Genomic DNA, 12,311 nt, shown 5'->3' on the forward strand with positions numbered 1-12,311 from the left:
ATCCATACTTTGGTAGGTATGGTACAAGAGATCTTTCAGAATCAGACTGGCTCATTTAGGCGGGATTGTTCCCGCCTTGCTCATTCCTTCATGTGACTACTGAAGTAGCTAATGTCTTGTGCGTGTAGCCCTGCTGTCTGCGGGTAGCCTTTCCTGATGGCTTGTATCCGCAACTGCGGGAACAGGCGGGGTACTTCACCATTGGGAGGCTTTCCCTGCGTGTTCAGCTTGTGTACTGCGCGTAAGATCCTATGAGCATGGTGGGTCCTGCGGGAGCAGATGGCCTTTGCGCAGACGTCCCTGTTCAAGGTGAGTCTTGCGGGACCAACCGGTCTCTGCTGGGACCTACCTCTTCAAGTCCCCCCAGTCCAATGTTCTTCTCATGAATGTTTAATAAAGTGAGGTGAACTTTTGGACTTTGAGCAAGGGGTTTTGAAAAGGGTTTCTAGTTTTAAGGTTCTCCGTGGGGATTCTTCCCGCGGGTTTCCTAATGTCACTTGCAAAAATTCCCGATTTTTTTGCTTGATCTTTGGGTATGATGCGGGTAGGTATGTAACCTTCTCGCAAGTCAGGAGCGTTGAGTCTCACTTGTGTGGATTCTCCTTGAGGTTTTAGTGGTTTTGAACATAGTGATCAATTATGTTTAAACCACCAATTCCATCCTGGAGCCTCAAACAATGTAGTTCTCGACGTTCCCGCTATGCGGGGATGTTATTTCCGTTTCCACAAGCATTGCCCAGAAGATCCTTCCTGGTTTCAATTCCCTGCCGAGCGCTAGGTATGTGAAGGGTTTTGCCTTAACACTGTACCCGCGCTCGTCTTACGGTTACTTTACTTTCAAGGTGCTCCTGGCGTCAATTCCCTGCGGGTGCTAGGTACGTGAAGGGTTTTGCCTTAACACTGTATCCGCACCCGTCTTATAGTTACTTTGTTGCCGGGGTATTCTTGGCTTCAATTCCCTGCGGGTGCTAGGTATGTGGAAGGTTTTGCCTTAACACTGTACCCGCATCCGTCTTATGGTTACTTGGTTGCCAAGGTAAGGGGTATTTTCCTGCTTACTTTTGAATCTTTTTGAATTTTGAATTTTGAAATTCGAAAGGTTGGTGAGGATAAGAACAATCCAAACATCTGAAACGTCGTGTGACGGTTTCTTCTGACTGTGTCAGGACGTGCAGGAAGTTATGGTGACGTGACAGAACATGGTCATTCCAGTCGCTTTTTCAGGCGCGTGGGCGTGTTTTTTCGGGCGCGTGGCCGCGAAGTTACTGGCACGTCCTTTCAACAGCTGTTGCCAGCTTGCTTTTTGCCACGTGTCATAGTTTCATTGCACTGTCGATTTCTCTCTCCTCCGCATTAAATTCACCGCATTAATTGCGATTACTATATAAAGGGGGAGAGGGTTATTTGCAATTCACACTTTCACCTCTCTTCTTCTTCTTCTTAGTGATTTCCGGCAAATACTCCCCTTTTTCAGGCAAGCATTTTCCCGAAATCACTCTTCTTTCTGCAAAAATGTCTTCTCATGATGCTGAAGCTGTAGCCGACGATAGGAGTACTGCTGGCGAGTGCCAGTGTGCTCTACCTGTCGATCAGTACCAGTACATCGTCAGGAAGTTCATGCTCGAGTCTCTCGAGCCTGAGTTTCCTGAATCTCACCAGACTGTGTACGATGCCCCCAGTGGCAAGATCGGGGTATATGCTGCATTCTTTGTTTATGGAAACCTTAGGTTCCCATTGACAAAGTTTATGTACCGTGTCCTGGAGAGGCACGGGGTGCACCTGACCGAGGTGCATCCGATGGCGATTGCCAAGGTCCGGCACTTCGAGTGGGTGTGCCGGATTCTGGGTATTGAGCCCTACGTGGACCGCCTGATGACCTTCTATACTTGGAGGTGCGTCCAAGGGTGGTACACCCTGACAACCCGTATAAAGGGTTTAAAGATCTGCGTGACCGAGCGCAGTCTCCGATCGTGGAAGCGGGAGTTCTTCTACATCTCTGCCCGCGCCATCCCCATTGCTATGAAGTTCAAGAAGGGTCAAGCGCTTCTGAGCCTTCACGCTTCCAGCTACCAGGAGGCGGAATGGTTCGCGAAGATATCCCGGGTCCAATCTCCGGTTTACCGGTTTGCGGAGTCCGGGATGGTGCTGCTGGGGATGAGCCGGGTATGGAAGGATGCGTCTCGGTTTCCTATCCTTCTCGAATACGGTTTGAACTCTATTCCTTATGGTATGTCTTGTCTTTCTTGCTGATATTAGTTTATTTTTCTAACTGTTTCTTTTCTTTCAGAGGGGAATAATTTGGAGTCGCTCCTGTTCCCGCGGGAGGCTGACCGTCCCGTGCGGGTGGGCACTCGTGCTCTGGACGACAATGAGTTGCCCATCCTGGAGCAAACGGCGGATAGGTTTGTGGAGGTCTATCCGCCAGGCCAAGAGATCCTGAGCCACCGGCGGCCAGGTAAGGAGATATTTTATCCCGAACCCCTCAATGCTGTACCTGCTGTTGGAAATCCTTACATCCTATCTTCTTCTGAGGAATCCGCAGATGGTCCTCCCCTTGTGCGGAAGAAGAAGACTGCTGCCGGCGTGAAGGGGAAGGAGAAGGCCACAGCTGATCCAGTGGTTCTATCTGACACGGAGTCAGATAGTGAAGAGGTGGCGGGGAAGCCCGGTGGTGAGAAGACCACTGCTCCGGAGGCTACGACCGTTACCTCCGGAGAACCAACGAAGATGACGGTGACCGGTACCAAGAGGCCGGCTCCATCGGGTTCCTCCCCGCCCGTCCGTACGTTCAGGGTCAAGAAAACCCGTAAGTATAATCATAATGCCTTTGTAGATTTGTCACTTCATAATTTTCTTTTAACACTTTCTTCTTTGTGCAGGCGTGGATGTTGACGCAATCCTGGGTGAAACGCAGGGGAGTACCTCCTCGCCAATGACGGTAGGCTCGGTCAGCCTTCCTGAGGCGTCGACCCAGTCGCCTGCGCCTGCGTCCGCTGGTCCAGTTGCTCGTTCCATCGAGCCAACTGTTCCGGCCGAGATGACGTCACCGCCGGCCGTGAGTGCGATTTTTACAGCATCCTTCACGGAACCGGCGGTTACTGCTGCTTTTAAGGAGGCGGCGACCGCGGCGGAGACCACGACGGCGACCACGGCGGCTGCCACCATGCCCGCGCCACCGGCACCGACAGCCGGACCATCAGGTACGCGCAGGGCTTCCCGCCGATCTTTGCCACCTTCCCATCTGCCTGACCTGTTGGATGGATTTCCTTTAGGTTCAGGTGATGGGTTTGGCGGATATCGGCCTGTCATTGACCCTACAGGTGCGTAGGGTTCCTTTGTTTTTCCCCTTTTTTTATCATCTTTTCCTTACTGTCTTTGTTTCTTTTGCAGTGTCGGATTCCAATGAAGTGTATGTTCCACGATGGAACATACGCCGAGGAACAACCCTTCGTACCCCTGTGGAGTGCGTGGACTGGGCTCGCCACGCTGCTCCTCATGGTGCGTTGGGAGAAGCCATGGCTAGCTACCAGGAGGGTAGGCTAACCAATGAGCTTCGGGTTCTCCAGGCCCGGATGCAGCCGCGCATCGAGCTGCTTTGTCGTGAAAACGACAAGTTGAAAGCAGCTCGCGCCAAAGACGTATCTGAAGCGCGTGCTCTCCGGGAGGAGAACCAACAGCTGGCGGCAGCTGCCGCCACCAAGGAGAAGGCCTTCAAGGCCCTCGAGGTTGAAGTTCAGGCGCGACTCGAGGCCCGTTCCAAGGCTGCCCAAGCTGTGAATGAACAGCTTCGGCTGGCCAGGGAAACTGCGCGAAACGTAACCGAGAGGGCTGCCCAGGCTGAAGCCGTTGCTGAGCCTCTGCGTTTGGAGAATGAGGAGCTGAAAGGCAAATTAGAGGCTCTCCAACGCGCTCATGATGCCTTGGCAATGGAAGATGCCAAGAAACTCCAGGAAATCCTGGACCAGAGGGGGGTGCTTGACCAAACCGAGCGGAAGCTTAAGGGCGTCGAAGAGGCTGCCGCTAAGGAAGTTTTACTTGCCAACCTTAACAAGAGCGAAGCCGAACGCGCCCATACCGAAGCTCAAGCTGCCCTCCGATGGCTTCTTCGAGAAGCGTTGCCTCAGCTATGTTTAGATTTATCTTCACGCATTTCTTTTGTAAGAAAAGGTTCTAATACTTGTATTTTTTTCTGTAGGTTGTGCGTCGGGTCTTTTCAGAGACCTCCTACGATGATGCCATGACCGCAGCCCTCAACGCTTCTCATGATGATGGGGAAAAGGCCGGCTTCATGCTTGGTCTAGGGTTTGTTGAGAAAGGCGTCCCGCCTTCCAACTTCCTTTTGTTCGATGTGGATACCGAAGCCATTTACGACCAAGCATTGAACCAATACGCCGCCTTCCCGCATCCAGTGGTGGAAAAGGTGGATGAAGTAGCTGTTGCTGATGATGGGTTAGCTGTCCTCAAAGCTTTCCTCGAACCACCCCGTTCTTCTGACGGAGCGGGTCCTGGTGGAGGCGGCCCTGAAGCTTGACCCCGAAGATCCCTTTCCATTGCTTAAACTTTAGATTCTCTTCTAGGCGGGTAGTAACCCGGCCATTCTTGTAATATATTATTGAAATATAAATCTTTTTTGCGTATAAGATTGTTATTTCCTTATTTGGATTCCTTGCTTTATAAACTCATGACTTGCATACTTAGTTTAAGTTAGCAATTTTCCAAGTGTTCTAGAATAAGTTAACCTCTTGAACGTGGTTGATGATGGGTTAAAGTTTCGCTTCCTCTTTCGTGATTGTGCGGGTAGAACCGTCACTTGCACTTGGTAGGATGGCTAAACTTTAACCTTTATCTGACCTGCGTGTAGGTTTTCCTCATTTCTAAGTATTTAGGATAAGTTAACCTTTGAACGTGGTTGATAGTGGGTTAAAGTTTCGCTTCCTCCTTCGTGATTGTGCGGATAGAACCGTCACTTGCACTTGGTAGGATGGCTAAACTTTACCCATACCTGACCTGCGTGTAGGGTTTCCTTTTTTCCTTGTATTTTTTTTTTTTTTTTTTTTTTTTTAGGATAACCTTTGAACGTGGTAAATGATAGTTTAAAGTTTTGCTTCCTTATTTGTGATTGTGCGGATAAGACCGTCACTTGCACTTACAAGGATGGCTAAACTTTACTTACATCCTACCTGCGTGTAGGTTTCCCTTATTTTTAACGTTGTGTTTATGCGGGTTTTGCCGCCTTCCACACGTAACGACTTACTTCTCCCCCTTTATGGTAAACACCGGCACCAGTGGGGAGTTCATAAGAATAAAGGTAAACACATTATGAAAGGAGAATCATTTCCATTAGAAGTGGCTCTTGGCCTTTTCTTTACAAGTATTGGAATTGATCTACATATAACATTTGCGTAATTGAGCTCCATTCCATGTTCTTGGGATGGGAGTGCCATCGAGCCTTTCGAGCCGGTATGCGCCCTTTCCCAGAACTTGTTTGATAACATATGGCCCTTCCCAGACTGGGGCCAACTTTCCTGGGCGTTCTTGGTTCGAAGCCTCGTTGTTACGCAGTATGTAGTCTCCTTCCTTGAAGTTGCAGAGTTTTACCCGCGTGTTGTAGTACTTTTGCATTTGTCGTTTGTAATTCTCTTCACGCACTGCGGCTAAATCTCTGCGTTCCTCGGTTAGCATAAGATCCAACCGTCTTTCCGCATCATTGTCTTCTGGCTGACTCAAGACCCTTGGTGAGGGTAGACCAATTTCGACCGGGACCATGGCTTCCGTGCCATAAGTGAGGCTGAACGGGGTTTCCCCCGTACTGGCCTTCTTCAGCGTTCTGTTTGCCCAAAGGACGTGCGGAAGCTCGTCCACCCAGCCGGATCTGTGTTTCAAAAGTCTTTTCTTGATGCCTTCGACGATGCTCTTGTTTGCTCTCTCCACCTCACCATTACCTTGCGGGTGTGCCACTGAGGTAAAGGTGTGGGTGATTTGAAGTTCTTTCAGCCACTGTTGTAGCTTCTTGTCAGCAAAGTTGGTGCCGTTATCGCTCACCAAATTCTGTGGAAGTCCAAAACGACAAATTATAAATTCCCAAATAAATTTTTTGATATGCTTTGCGGTTGTTTGGGCTAAAGGTTTTGCTTCTATCCACTTGGTGAAGTAGTCGATGGCTACCACTAGGAACTGAACATTTCCTGCTGCTGTAGGAAATGGGCCTGTCACATCGATGGCCCACTTCTGAAATGGCCACGAAGAAGTGACTGGAACCAGTTCGTTTTTTGGGCGATGCGTGTTAGGTGCGTAAAGCTGGCAAGACCTGCATTTTCTGATGTATGCCAGTGCATCCGTATGCATCCCCGGCCAAAAGTATCCCGCGTTGTTTAGCTTGGCTACAACAGCGCGGGGGCCTGCGTGTACCCCACAGATGCCTTCGTGTACTTCCCTTAGGAGGTAGTCGGCATCTTGGTTGTCCACGCATCTCAAGAGTGGGCCAAGAAAGTTACGTCTGTAAAGGATGTCATTGACGAGTTGATAATTCAGTGCTTTACAGCGTAGTTTTCTTGCCTGTGTTTTTGACTCTGGTAGTATTCCTGCTGCAAGGTAATTTATTATTGGTGTCATCCATGTTTCTGTATTGTTCTGGATGACACAAATTTCCTTGTGCGGGACTGATGGTGCTTCGAGGAGTTCAATGCGGATGTCCTTTCCCAAGTGGGTGAAGGCTAGTGATGCAAGCTTGCTTAACGCATCCGCAGATTTGTTTTCGCTGCGCTTGACGTGTATGACTTTACAATCACTAAAATCACGCATAAGGGTTTTTGCCTGGGCGAGGTACAGGGCCATGGTGTCATTCACAGCCGTGTATGTTCCATTTATTTGGTTGGCCACCAGCATGGAATCCACGTGGGCTTCTAAGTTTTTCACTCCCATCTTACGCGCAATTCTCAAACCGGCCAAGAATGCTTCATATTCGGCTTCGTTATTCGTACTTGGAAAGTCCAGCCGAATAGCGTAAGTATATTCTTGGCCTGCTGGGTTGGTTAATTTTAACCCTGCGCCTGAACCCTCGTTACTGGCTGCTCCATCAGTGTAGAGTCGCCAGACATCATTGACGTCCTGTGCTGGGGAGGGTTGAGCCTCCTCCTGGCACTCTTTTTCCCGCGAAACGGGGACTTCTGCAATAAAATCGGCCAAGACCTGGCCTTTTATGGCTGGTCTTGGCTTGTACTTAATTGCATATTCTCCCAATTCAATTGCCCATTTGGCTAGACGTCCCGATAATTCGGGTTTGCCTAGAACATTTGAGAGTTTGAAGTTGGTGAGAATGGTGATTGGGTGGCCCTGGAAATATCGTCTTAACCTGCGTGAAGCGTGTATAAGTGCTAAGACCAATTTTTCGAGGGTAGAGTACCGGGTTTCTACGTCTGTTAGTACACGGCTAACATAATAGATTGGCATCTGGATGCCCTTTCGTTCTACTAGCAAGACTGCCCCGGTTGCTCTATCTGTTGCGGAAAGGTATAGGATTAACTCCTCTCCCGCTTGTGGTGCTGTAAGCGTTGGGAGTTCGATCAGGCGTGACCGAATCTCCTGAAAAGCTGCTTCTGCTTCTGGTGTCCAGCGGAAGTGTGTTTTCTTCAAGCAGTTTCTCAGTGTTGACACGAAAGGAAACGACTTATCCGCATGGTTTGCCAAGAAGCGATTAAGTGCGACTAGTCGCCCATTCAGTGTCTGAGCCTGTTTGATGGTGGTAGGTGATTCCATTTTAACAATGGCTTCGACCTTTTCAGGGTTCGCTCTAAAGCCATCTTTAGTAACAATGACTCCCAAGAACTTCCCTTCTTCCATCCCAAATGAACACTTGCTCGGGTTGAGCTTCATGTTTATCTTTCGGAGCGTGTTGAAAGTTTCTTCAATGTCTTTCAACATCGCCTCAGGCTCGAGGCTTTTGATGACCAAATCATCCATATAGACTTCCAAGTTTCTCCCGATTTAGGCATGAAACTCTTTGTCCATTAGTCGTTGGTACGTGGACCCTGCATTCTTAAGTCCGAATGGCATCATTTTATAACAAAATGTACCATCGGGCGTCCGAAATGCGGTTTTGTCCTGGTCATCAATGGCCATGTGGATTTGGTGGTACCCCTTATACGCATCCAAGAAGCATTTAAGGCGAAATGGCGCCAACGAATCCACTTTGAGATCAATTTCTGGTAACGGATAACAATCTTTGGGGCATGCTTTGTTCAAATCTTTGAAATCTATGCACATGCGCCATTGTTTGTCATTCTTCGGTACCATTACGGGATTTGCAACCCATGTTTGATATCTACTAACGCGTACGATGCCTGCGTCAAGGAGTTCCTTGACTTGGGTTCTACACGCGTTAGTTTGTTCAGGCCCCATTACCCTGCGCTTTTGTACGATTGGCGTAACAGCCGGATCGCATTTGAGCTTATGCTCCGCCATACTTCGGGGTACGCCAGTCATGTCAGCTGGTGTCCACGCAAAGATGTCAGCGTTTTTCTGCAGTAAGCGCTTGAGTAAGGTGCGGGTGGGATCAACAATTGTTGGTCCAATGGTAACGGCCTGGTCGGGGTATTTGCCATTGAAGGCCCATTTTTCCGGTTCAGTGACGGTTGGTTTAGCTTTCTTCGGTTTGGGTTTAGATGAGACAGATGCAATGCATACCTGGGGAATGCCAGAGATCATTGCTACACCCTCAGCTGTTGGCCATCCCATCATGCCGTGGACTGAAGATACCACGGCGTTGAATCTTGCCATCCCATCTCTTCCGAATAGGATGTCGTATGTATGGTGTGGCTTTTTCATCACGACAAAATCCACGTCTTCTGTGCGTGAATGATTCCCATCAGTAAGAGTAACGGGGAAAGATAGGATACCCAGGGGTGTTTCTGTACTGCCATCAAACCCTTCCATTGAAGCGTAGACCGTTTCCAAGCGTTCCTTGTCTTCATCATCCAGCTTATCAAAGAACTGCCTGTACATCACTGTCGACGAAGCGCCGTTGTCAGCAAGAGTGCGGGAGGTGATGTAGTGCCCCAGCTGGCTTCTGATGACGATGGGGCCTTCTTTGCTGGGGCCTCCTGGCACTCGCGGGAAGCGCACCTCAGCTTCCTTCCACGCGCATGGTTCCATCACCCGTCTTTTTCTTCCTCTGACCTTGCCATGAACCATGTTGATGCTGATGTCGACGGGCTTTCGTCCGTTACCTCTGTAGCGGTTGTCATTCCTTCCTCCCTTCCTGATCGATGCCACGAGATGTGCAAGCCTTCCATCCTTAACAAATGTTTCAATAATATCCTTCAAGGATGTGCACTCTTCAGTACCATGACCCTTTGTCCCGTGGAAATCACAGGATTTGCTTTGATCCGCATTAGGTTTCTGCCGGATCGATGGGGCTTTGGGCCATGGCAATTTTTCCGTGGCAAAAATCTCCGTGACGCTCTTTGTGAGTGGCGTCCACCGGTGTTTTCGATTTGAAGGGTGTGTGTTGTCCCTTCCGCCAACAAGAGGGCGAGAGCTGGATGAGGTGTCAAAGTTTACCCTTGACTGCCAAATACCTAGCCTCCTCTTTTTGTTCTGCCGGGCGATCCGGACGTTGTTCTCTCTTGTCCTCTGCGTGTAGAGGTGTGTACTCTGGGGAAGGTCCCTTCCCAGCTGCTTTTCCGTCTCGGCAAAGCGCTTTGCCGCCGTCATGATGGCATCCCATGTGGATGGCATGCCATCCTTACCCGTCAACGTGCGGATAAGTTCTGGGTATTCGGCGCCTTGGATGAAGGCGGCGCGAACCAGATCCTCACTTATGTTGCCGAGACTAAGCTTTTTGGAATTGAAGCGAGTGATGAAGTCTAGTAAAGATTCATCCTCCTCTCTCACGCAGTTGAGGATCGTCCACTGCTCTTCAGTGTACTTCCTCTGTTGGCTGAAGTGCTGGCTGAACTTGTTCTGAAAGTCCGCCCAGTCATATATGTGGTGGATCGGTAAACGATCGAACCATGCCCTGGCTGCTCCGACCAGAGTCATCTGGAACATGTAGCACCACGTGGGTTCCGTCCAGTTGCTGACGGTAGCCCCCGCAATGAACCTGTTCAGATGGTCGTCTGGGTCGGATAGACCATCATAAGTGCCAATGTTTGACATTTGTTTGGCACTTCTCGGGGCGATTGCCTCCGCAATGTCTCTTGCGAATTTTGACCTTCCTGCATTTGTAGCAGTTGGTCTAAAGGTTTTGGAGAAGTCACGCGGGTTTCTCTCCGCGATTGGTTTAAAAGCTTCCCCAAAATTCCTTTTTGGTTGGACGTCCGTGTCCTTACGCTTCCCTTTCGCCTTATGGCGAGGGTTCGCGTCGGTATCAGACTCCAACTCGTCTTCTGAATACTCGCAGTCACTGCTCATATTGAGGTGTTGGCGAGTACTGGTGAATTCGTCAGCCTGTTGAGCTGAACGCAAGCGTTCATCCAATTCGGCTTGGAATTCTCTTTGCCGTGCTTCGGCCCACGCCTTCACTTGTTCTAATGTTTGGCGAGGGACCTTCGTTCGTTTTTCCAGTTGGGTATCGGTGATCCCCAATGGAATATTTACTCCACTTGCCCCGGCTTGGGTAGTCGGGGTAGTGTTCGTAAGGATTGTATAACCGCCGGTGTTCCCCCCAGTTGCTGGGGTGGTTACCGGGGTTTCTTGGTCAGTTACAGGCCTTTGGACCAGAGTAACGTTAACCATTTCTTCAGAAATTGTGAAAACTAAAATAGTTCTAGCTTTTATGCACGGATGGCGCCAATGAAGAAACACTAAGTGACCCGATACAGATTATAGATAATCTGGGGGTTAAGTAATGTTTCCCACGAATGAGGTCTAGCTGAGAAGGCTGTTCTTCAGGAGACCTGCAAAACAAACACCGTAAGCTCGTCACTGAGAAGGGGGGGGCTCCTCCTTGTGACCACCCTCCGGCGTGAGAATCAGACTAGGTTGCTCTGAATATAAGTGTATATTAAGAGATTGCTAGATAACGGGATAGCAGATGATCTTACCATTCCAAGATATTGGAGTATTTATAGCCGAAGGTAGGTTTCCTAGAAGGTACAGCCGGCTGAATAGTATACCTGTTCAACCAACAGCGGACTATGCACAGGCCATACTGGTTGGTGGGTAGGTTACGGCCAACAGTAACAAAGTCGGCTGCACTATTCCACCAACTGTAGATTATGCACGTCCTACTTACTGTGGATTGTACGCAGGCCATGCTGGTTGGTGAATAGGTTACGGCCAACAGTAACACTATTCCACCAACTGTAGGCCGCGCATGCTCCTCAGTAAGGGTTGGTGAGTAGGCAGCGGCTAATAGTGACAAACAGTACTAGAGGGTGCTCCTCCTCGTCCTGTTGTCGATGAGCTGTCACCCTGTGATTGGCTCATGGGCTGTTCTGGTCAGATCGTCTGTCCTATCCATACTTTGGTAGGTATGGTACAAGAGATCTTTCAGAATCAGACTGGCTCATTTAGGCGGGATTGTTCCCGCCTTGCTCATTCCTTCATGTGACTACTGAAGTAGCTAATGTCTTGTGCGTGTAGCCCTGCTGTCTGCGGGTAGCCTTTCCTGATGGCTTGTATCCGCAACTGCGGGAACAGGCGGGGTACTTCACCATTGGGAGGCTTTCCCTGCGTGTTCAGCTTGTGTACTGCGCGTAAGATCCTATGAGCATGGTGGGTCCTGCGGGAGCAGATGGCCTTTGCGCAGACGTCCCTGTTCAAGGTGAGTCTTGCGGGACCAACTGGTCTCTGCTGGGACCTACCTCTTCATCACAGTAACTTTTATGTCAGTTTTGAACCTAATGGTTCATTGGCCCGGGTTCAACCCGCTACTGTCACTTCAAGTTTCTATCAACCGCCACAGGTTCAGTCCGGGCCCACCCTTGATACTTCAACGGGTGCTCTTGTTATAGTCCCGCAAGAACCTGCCAAATTCGAGACTAAATCCACTGTTTGGGCTGATACGTTGAACCGCGGGCTCGGGCTCGTTAACCTCAATATAGCCGGATGTAAGTTAACGTGTACCGCCCATTTTGTGTTGTTTAATTTTGATGTTGAACATATGTTAATAGTGAATCTTTGTCGTATGAACAGCTAAAACGAACTCGTTGTCGGATATTGGAGTGTACTTTGAAGCTTTAAATAAGAAAGATAAAAGAATGTTGAAGTGTTGTAAACAACACATTTTTAAAAAAACATTTTTTTAATAAATTCATACACACATATCACTTTGTTAAGTTTATTAGAATAATAGTTGATAGGAATGCAAT

Source organism: Bidens hawaiensis, unplaced genomic scaffold (assembly GCF_021521415.1).
Source record: "Bidens hawaiensis isolate Kalapana, Puna unplaced genomic scaffold, B.hawaiensis_p1.1 tig00011076_1, whole genome shotgun sequence".
Lineage (NCBI taxonomy): Eukaryota > Viridiplantae > Streptophyta > Magnoliopsida > Asterales > Asteraceae > Bidens > Bidens hawaiensis.